Source organism: Orycteropus afer, unplaced genomic scaffold, assembly GCF_000298275.1.
Source record: "Orycteropus afer afer isolate SDZICR_OR568_19922 unplaced genomic scaffold, OryAfe1.0 scaffold00197, whole genome shotgun sequence".
Taxonomy (NCBI): Eukaryota; Metazoa; Chordata; class Mammalia; order Tubulidentata; family Orycteropodidae; genus Orycteropus; species Orycteropus afer.
This window is the reverse complement of record NW_006921784.1, coordinates 4270089-4277552: the sequence shown is the minus strand read 5'-3', so window position 1 is coordinate 4277552 and position 7464 is coordinate 4270089. Positions and strand designations below refer to the sequence as shown.

General features: G+C 38.7%; 1 non-coding gene across 1 annotated transcript; it reads left to right on the top strand.

Annotated features, from left to right (window-relative positions):
- Positions 1–6476: 6476 nt before the first annotated feature.
- LOC122150679 lies at positions 6477–6583 on the top strand. The gene has a single exon (XR_006163796.1). It is a non-coding gene; the product is annotated as a U6 spliceosomal RNA (small nuclear RNA).
- Positions 6584–7464: the final 881 nt, after the last annotated feature.

The window sequence follows — 7464 nt, the reverse complement described above, 5'->3', positions numbered from 1 at the left end:
GCCTGAATATTTTATATTGTATATTGTATATTTTATATTTATATTTTAAATGGAATTGAAAAAATCATTTTCGTACTGGTTATTGCTCATGTTTAGAAATGCAGTTGTTTTTTTGGATATATCTTTGAAAATCTTACTGTTTTGTTGTTGTTGGTTGCTGTTGAGTTGGCTCTGACTCATGGTCCTTTTTGTATGACAGCGGAAAAATACGTTCCAATCCTCTACCGTCTTCATGTTTGTGGGCATGTTGAGTTCACTGTTGTGTCAGTCCATTTCATTGAGTATTGCCCTAGTTTTTGCCGATCCTCCACTTTACCAAACAAGATGTTCTTTTCTAGTGGTTGGTCTTCCTGATGATGTGTCTACAGTAACTGAGCCAAAGTCTTGCCCTCCTTGCTTCTAGGGAGCACTCATCATTTAGTGGTAGTCTATCCCAGTTTTCAGTTTGACATCTTCCCTGGAAAAACAGAAAGAAAAAGTCTTTGAAAATTTAAGTATGGACTTGGATGCAGATTAGGTTCTTGTCTCTAAATCTTGGCTTTGGTACTTAAAAGCTGCCTGAGCTTTGGGCAAATCTTAACTCTTACACATTAGTGTTCCCATCTGTGTGAAGTGAAGACTAATACGTGTCCCAGAGAATTGTTAAAAGAAGACATAGATATTTAGAACAATGCCTTACATATAGTAGGTATTTGATATTTGTTGTTTATCATCCTCTGTTAATTAGTTCTGATTAAAACCAAGCCAGAATACCTCAGAGACAAATCAAACAAACAGAATATTCCAAACCAAACAAGCAAAACCAAACACAAAAAACCTAAGCCAAAAGAAAAAAAAAGAAACAGCCCCAAACCACAGACACACACACACCCACAAATAAAAAACCACAAACAAAAACCTCAAACCTCTTCCTGTCCCCATCACTTTTCTATGACCCAAGAAGTCCTTGTGAGTGCTTGAGGAACTTTAAAAGACAATGTTTCACATCACACAGTTGTGTTGTAAAAGCCTGCTAAATCTAGGCTGCCATCTAGAGTGTTTGACAGTGTTTTTATAAGTGTTATTAATAATAAAAAGTGTCATTCAGAGCTCTTTGTTTTTGTTCCATCATTCTTATTTAGTGTGCTTCTTTTACTACCTGTTTCTCCTAAAAGCACAAACTGTTTTTTCATTAAATTTGATGGTTAAAGTTCTTGTTTCCTTCGAATGATTGCTTTTTTTCCAAGCCTGTTGTTTGAATGAAAACCTAATGCTATTTTTATTTTGGCGGCTCTTCAGTAGCCAGGATCGATCATTATTTTGTATGGGAAGAAACCAGAGATGCAATAGGAACCAAATATGATGCTTGGAACATACCACGTTCATTGAATGTGTATTGACTATAAACCAAAGAAAACAATTTTTGCTCTGTAAATATTACTGTAAATTTACTTTGTAAATATTATTTTAGTAAAAATTTACCTCCATGATCATAAGTATAATTAAATTTATAACTGACAACTCAGTTTTCATAAGAAAATTTTATTTGTTATCAAAGCTGATCTTTATTTAAAAAATTATTTAAAAAATAATCTATTACTACACATAAGTTTTACCTACACATAGCATAAAGTTAAAAAATACTACAAAACAAGCCACCCTACTCTCTTCCCCATAACATTGCTACTTACCTGTGATCACAATTATTGAAACCCACCAGCTACTCCTTGGAAGGAAGGTTGGGCAATCTACTTCTGTAGTGATACCACCTTGAAAACCCAAGGAAGGGTCACCATGCGTCAGGTCTGACTTGATGGTACATAACAACAACAACAACAACATTGTTCTGTAAGGAGCTCTGGTAGTGTAGTACCTAAAGGCACTTGACTGCTAACCAGAAGGCTTGCGGTTCAAACCCACCAGCCGCTCCTCGGAAGGAAGGTTGGGCAATCCACTTCCATAATGATACTGCCTCGGAAACCCAAGGAGGGGTTGCTATGAGTCTGGTCCAACTTGACGGCACATAACAACAACAGCAACAACAACAACATTGTTCTGTAAGGAGCTCTGGTAGTGTAGTACCTAAGGCACTTGACTGCTAACCAGAAGGCTTGCGGTTCAAACCCACCAGCCACTCCTTGGAAGGAAGGTTGGGCAATCCACTTCCATAATGATACTGCCTCGGAACCCAAGGAGGGGTCGCTATGAGTCTGGTCCGACTCGATGGCACATAACAACAATGACAATTGTTCTGTAACTTTTTCTGTGCATCTTTGTTTCTTGTATTATTTACGTAAAACTACAAATGTAATAAATATTTTAACTGAGGTTAAACTATATAAGCTGTCATTTTTATTATATTTATAATCAGCTTTATTTAGTTATAATTTGCATACAGTAAAATTGACCAGTTTCAAGTGTATATGTTGTTATGTTGTTATTTGCCGTCGAGTCGGCCCAACTCATAGCGACCCCTCCTTGGGTTTCCGAGGCAGTATCACTACGGAAGTAGGATTGCCCAACCTTCCTTCCGTTCAAGTGTATAGTTCTGAAAAATATATAGTTATGTAATCACTATGGTCAACAGCAGTAACAAGAGACCATTTCTTTTTGTTACTCCTCCATTGTATGTATATACTGCATTTTGTTAAACGTTCAGCAGTTGGGGATATTTGGATTGTTTCCAGTTATGAATAGAGCTGCTATGAACATTCACATACAAGTCTTTGTGTGTTCATAATTTTCCTCTTTTCTTGGGTAAATACCTGCCAAACGGGCAGTGAGGCCACATCTTCTGACCTCTCTAATCCCACAAGAGGAAGACAGAATCACCATCAATAGCCCAAGGCCTTTTCCTGTGAGGCCAGACATGCTGCTTCACTCCAGCCCTTTTATCAACCCTGACACCAACCGTTCCTTCCGCAGCACCCACCACCTTTCTGCTGGGTTCAGTAATTTGCTGCATTGGCCACACAGAACTCACAGATTATGGGGCTTATTAAGGAAGCACCAGGCTACACTTCAATTCAGGAACAATGCTCAGCCTCTCTCAGCTTCCCTTCTCTCAGCCAACAGTCTCTCTCCCAGCAGTGCGTGTCTCTTTCTCAGCAATGCATGTCTCTCGGTGTCTCTTTCTCAGCAGCATGTGTCTCTCAGGAGTATGTGTCTCTCAGTAGCATGTCTTTCTCAGCCGGCAGTCAGAGAGACTTCTTCCTCTAGAAGGGCTCCTTTTTGAGCCTGGCAGAGTGGCGAAACTAACCAATCCTAACATCAGAATTCTATACACCTGAGAGAGAGTGAACCTCCAGAAAATTATTTGGTGCTATATGCAACAGAAATACCCCAGGGGGATAACTTTAACAATTAGGAGCTACTCAGCTGCTCATGGCTAATTCAGAGTTTACGGACTTATGGCTAGAAAAGCCACACCAGGTAATTTGCTACACCGCAATACCTAAGAGTGGGATTGCGGGATTGTGTGGTGAACATATGTAGGTATTGTTTTGAAACCTACTTTTTTTTTTTTCAGTTGGTGATTTTCCCACTTAACATTTCAGTAAATTTTCCTCTTGTTAAATACCCAGAGAATATTCAGATTTATCCAATTGACCTCAAAGTGTCTTTTAAAGTTGTTGTGTCTAAATCAATATATAATCTAGGACCATATCTTAATTAGTGTCCCTGAAACCAAAAACCAAGGAGCCCTGGTGATGCAGCAGTTAAGTGCTCAGCTGCTAACTGAAAGGTTGGCTGTTAGAACCCACTCAGCGGTTCTGCAGGAGAAAGACCTAGTGATCTGTTTCAGTGAAGATTCCAGCCAGGGAATCTCAGGGGGCAGTTCTGCTCTGTCACACGGGGTCACTGTGAGTGGGAATGCTCCACCTTCTGGATTTCACTGGTAGGTGTCCTGTAACTTGTTCCTCTATTTTCTATGAACTAAATTTGTATAAAGGCCCAATGGAGTCAAGTTAAATTTTTTTTGGCAGCCCCATGTATTTCAGAGTAAAACTACACTCCATAGCGTTTTCAGTGCTATCGCTCAGGGACTCCAGTGAAGAATAGAAGGACATTATTACTGTTTTTCCTTTCTCAACAGCAAGAAAATACTAGTGATTTTTAGTGGTAAAAAAAACTAGCCTTGTATTACAATATTAAGTAGACATCATCTGTGGTAGTTCAGGAGTCCCAGGGTAGCATAAACAGTTAAGCACTTGGCCTTTAACTGAAAGGTTGATAGTTCAAACTCATCTAGAGGCCCCTTTGAAGAAAGGCCCGTCCGAGGTCCCAGCCTTGAAAACCCTCTGCAGCATGATTCTGCTCCAAAACAGAGAGATTACCATGGTTCGAGATCGACTCAATGGCAGCTAATTTGGTTTGGTTTTATTTTCTTTTTCCTAGAGACCAGAGACTAGTCTCTTACTGAGACCAGAAGTAGTATTGGGAAAATTGAAATGACAACAACGATTAGAGAATAGAACAGAAAAAGGGGAGAGGTTGATGGCATAAAAACAAAAAAAATCCATCGAGTCCATTCTGACTCATAGAGACCCTGTAGGGCAGAGTAGAACTGCCCGACAAGGTTTCCAAGGCTGTAAACCTTTACCAAAGTACACTGCCTCATCTTTCTCCAGCAGAGTGGCTGGTGGGTTTGAACCACCAATCTTTTGGTTAGCAGCCAAATGCTCTTAACTACTGTGCCACCAGAGCTCCTTTTGTAGGTGGCTTAGTGTGTCTCTAATGGGCTTCTCTGTGACCGCTACCAAAACCTCTTTGTTTCCTTATGGGTGTACTGCTTTTAAGGAACCCTGTTGGGGCACTGGTTAAGCACTTGACTGCTAAATGAAAGATCAATGATTTGAACCTGTAAGCCATTCCAGGGGAGAAAGATGTTTGCAGTCTGCTTCTGTAAAGATTTATAGCCCTACAAATTCTGTGGAGTAGTTCTACTCTGTCCTATGGGGTCACTATGACTCAAAATCGACTTGACAGCAGTGGGTTTGGTTTGGGTTTGGTACTACTTCTAGGAAAGGGGACAGCACAATATGAAGACCATGCATTATATTAAATTATATTAAATGTTGAATAGCATAAAGCTAGTTATAGTAATCTGAAAGGTTGAGATTTTACTTGACAAATAATTGATGATTTATAACGATAATGTGGGAGCTCTGGTGGCGTAGTGCCTAAGGAATTTGACTGCTAACTAGAAGGCTGGTGGTTCAACTCACCAGCCACTCCTTGGAAGGAGATTGGGGAATCTACTTCCATAGAGATACCGCTTTGGAAACCCAAGGACGGGTTGCGGATAAAGAGCAAGATTGCTAAGCAGGTGGTCTAACTAACACAGCAAACCTGACAGTGTTGTGGCTTTGCTTGTGATTTTTGTTTTGAGGTTAGCTGTGAGTGTGACATAGCACCATTATTGTATATGTTTTTCCAATTCCATGGTTATGTACTTTGCATCTCTGTGCTGTCACTGGTTAAGTTTGCCATGTTGTTGTTGTTGTTATTTGCCGTCAAGTCGGACCTGACTCATAGCGACCCCTCCTTGGGTTTCTGAGGCAGTATCACTACGGAAGTAGATTGCCCAACTTTCCTTTCGAGGGGTGGCTGGTGGGTTTGAACCACCAGCCTCATGGTTAGCAGTCAAGTGCCTTAGGCACTACGCAAAATTGCCATATTAGTATTTTAACCTGTGAACTTAGTATAGAAGATGGTAGGAAAAATTTGATATGATTTTTTTTTTTTGCTCTTGAAGGACTGCATAAAAGATACCGCTTTGATGAAGGTAAAAGTTACTAAGAATATTATTGTTTTCTAACGTCAGTAATCCTAAAAGAAATTCAAATTAATATTGATACTTATTTTGTCAAACTGTGCATTAGTGCTTGCTTTCAGAAGATTGGAGGCACAAGAAAAATCATGTTTGATGATGAGAAGAGGAAAGGAATTACAGACTTGATTAAAAAAAAGTCACATATAGGAAAAGAATTGGCCATATAAGTAGGAAAAAGAAGCAGATGAAGGTGAGAAGAGAAGATTTCAAGGACAAACAAACTTTAATAAAATAATATTGAAATATGGACTCAGCCACTTTTCTTTCTTTTGTGATTGAACTCTGTAGCATCAAGTAAAGCTGGAATGGATTAAGTTCTTTGGGTTGAAAGTTATTTTACTTGATCATTTTGTTTTAGCAGGCAGGCTGTTTAAGGAATGTAGTTTAAAAATAGGAATAAGTCTGATCTTAACAACCTATGGCCATAGATCAGAAGACCTAACATTGTTAAGATGACGCTACTCTTCCAGTTGATCTACAGAGTAAACACAATTACAGCTGCTTTTTTTTTTTTCCCCCCAAGATATTGACAAGTTTATTCTAAAATTCACATGGAACTGCAAGGGACCAAGAATAGCCAAAACAGCCTTGAAAAAGAAGAATGAAGTTACAGGGCTCCTACTTCCAATTTTAAAACCTATTACAAAACTATAGTTGTCATGTGCTCACTTTGGCAGCATGTATACTAAAATTGGAACGATACCAAGAAGATTAGTGTGACCCCTGTGCAAGGATGACATGCAAATTTGTGAAGCATTCCATATTTTTAGGAAACTGTCTTTGTGATTCCAGGTGTGGGAGGGAAAGGGAGGGAACACTGCAAAAATAAAAAATACCCCAAAAACCAAAACCAATAGTAATCAAGGTAGTATGGTACTGGTATAATGATAACATATAGATCAATGGAATTGAAAGTCTAGAAATAAACACATTTATAATCGATTTTTGAGAAGGGTGCTGGTTCTTTCCCCTTTCAATGGGAAAAGAATGGTCTTTCAACACATGGTAATAGGAAAACTGGATATTGACATACAAAACAATTAATTTGGAACTCTACCTCATCACACACAAAAATTAGCCCCAAATGAATCAAAGACCTAAATGTTAGTGCTAAAGCTATAAAACTATTAAAAGCAAAAATAGGAGTAAATCTTTGTGATCTTAGGTTAGGCAGTGAGTTCTTAGATATGACACAAGAAACGCAAGCAAGAAAAGAAAAAATAAATTGTACCTCATCAAAGTTAAAAACTTTTGTACCTCAAAGGACACAGACAAGAAAGTGAAAAGAAAACCACGGAATGGAAGAAAATATTTTCAAGTAATATTCTGATAAGGGAATTGTATCCAGAATATATAAAGAACTGTTATAACTCAATAATAAAGACAATTCAATTAAAAAATGAACAAAGGATTTGGATAAACACTTCTTCACAGAAGATGCACAGATGGCCGGTAAGCATGTGGCAAGGTGTGAAGCGTTATTAATCCTAGAAACCAAAACCAAACCAGTTGTTGTCAAGTTGATCTGAATCATGGTGATTCCATGCCTGTCATAGTAGAACTTTACTCCACAGGGTTTTCGATGGCTGAATTTTCAGAAGCAGATGGCCAGGCCTTTATTTCAAGAGCCTCTGAGGGGACTCAAACCA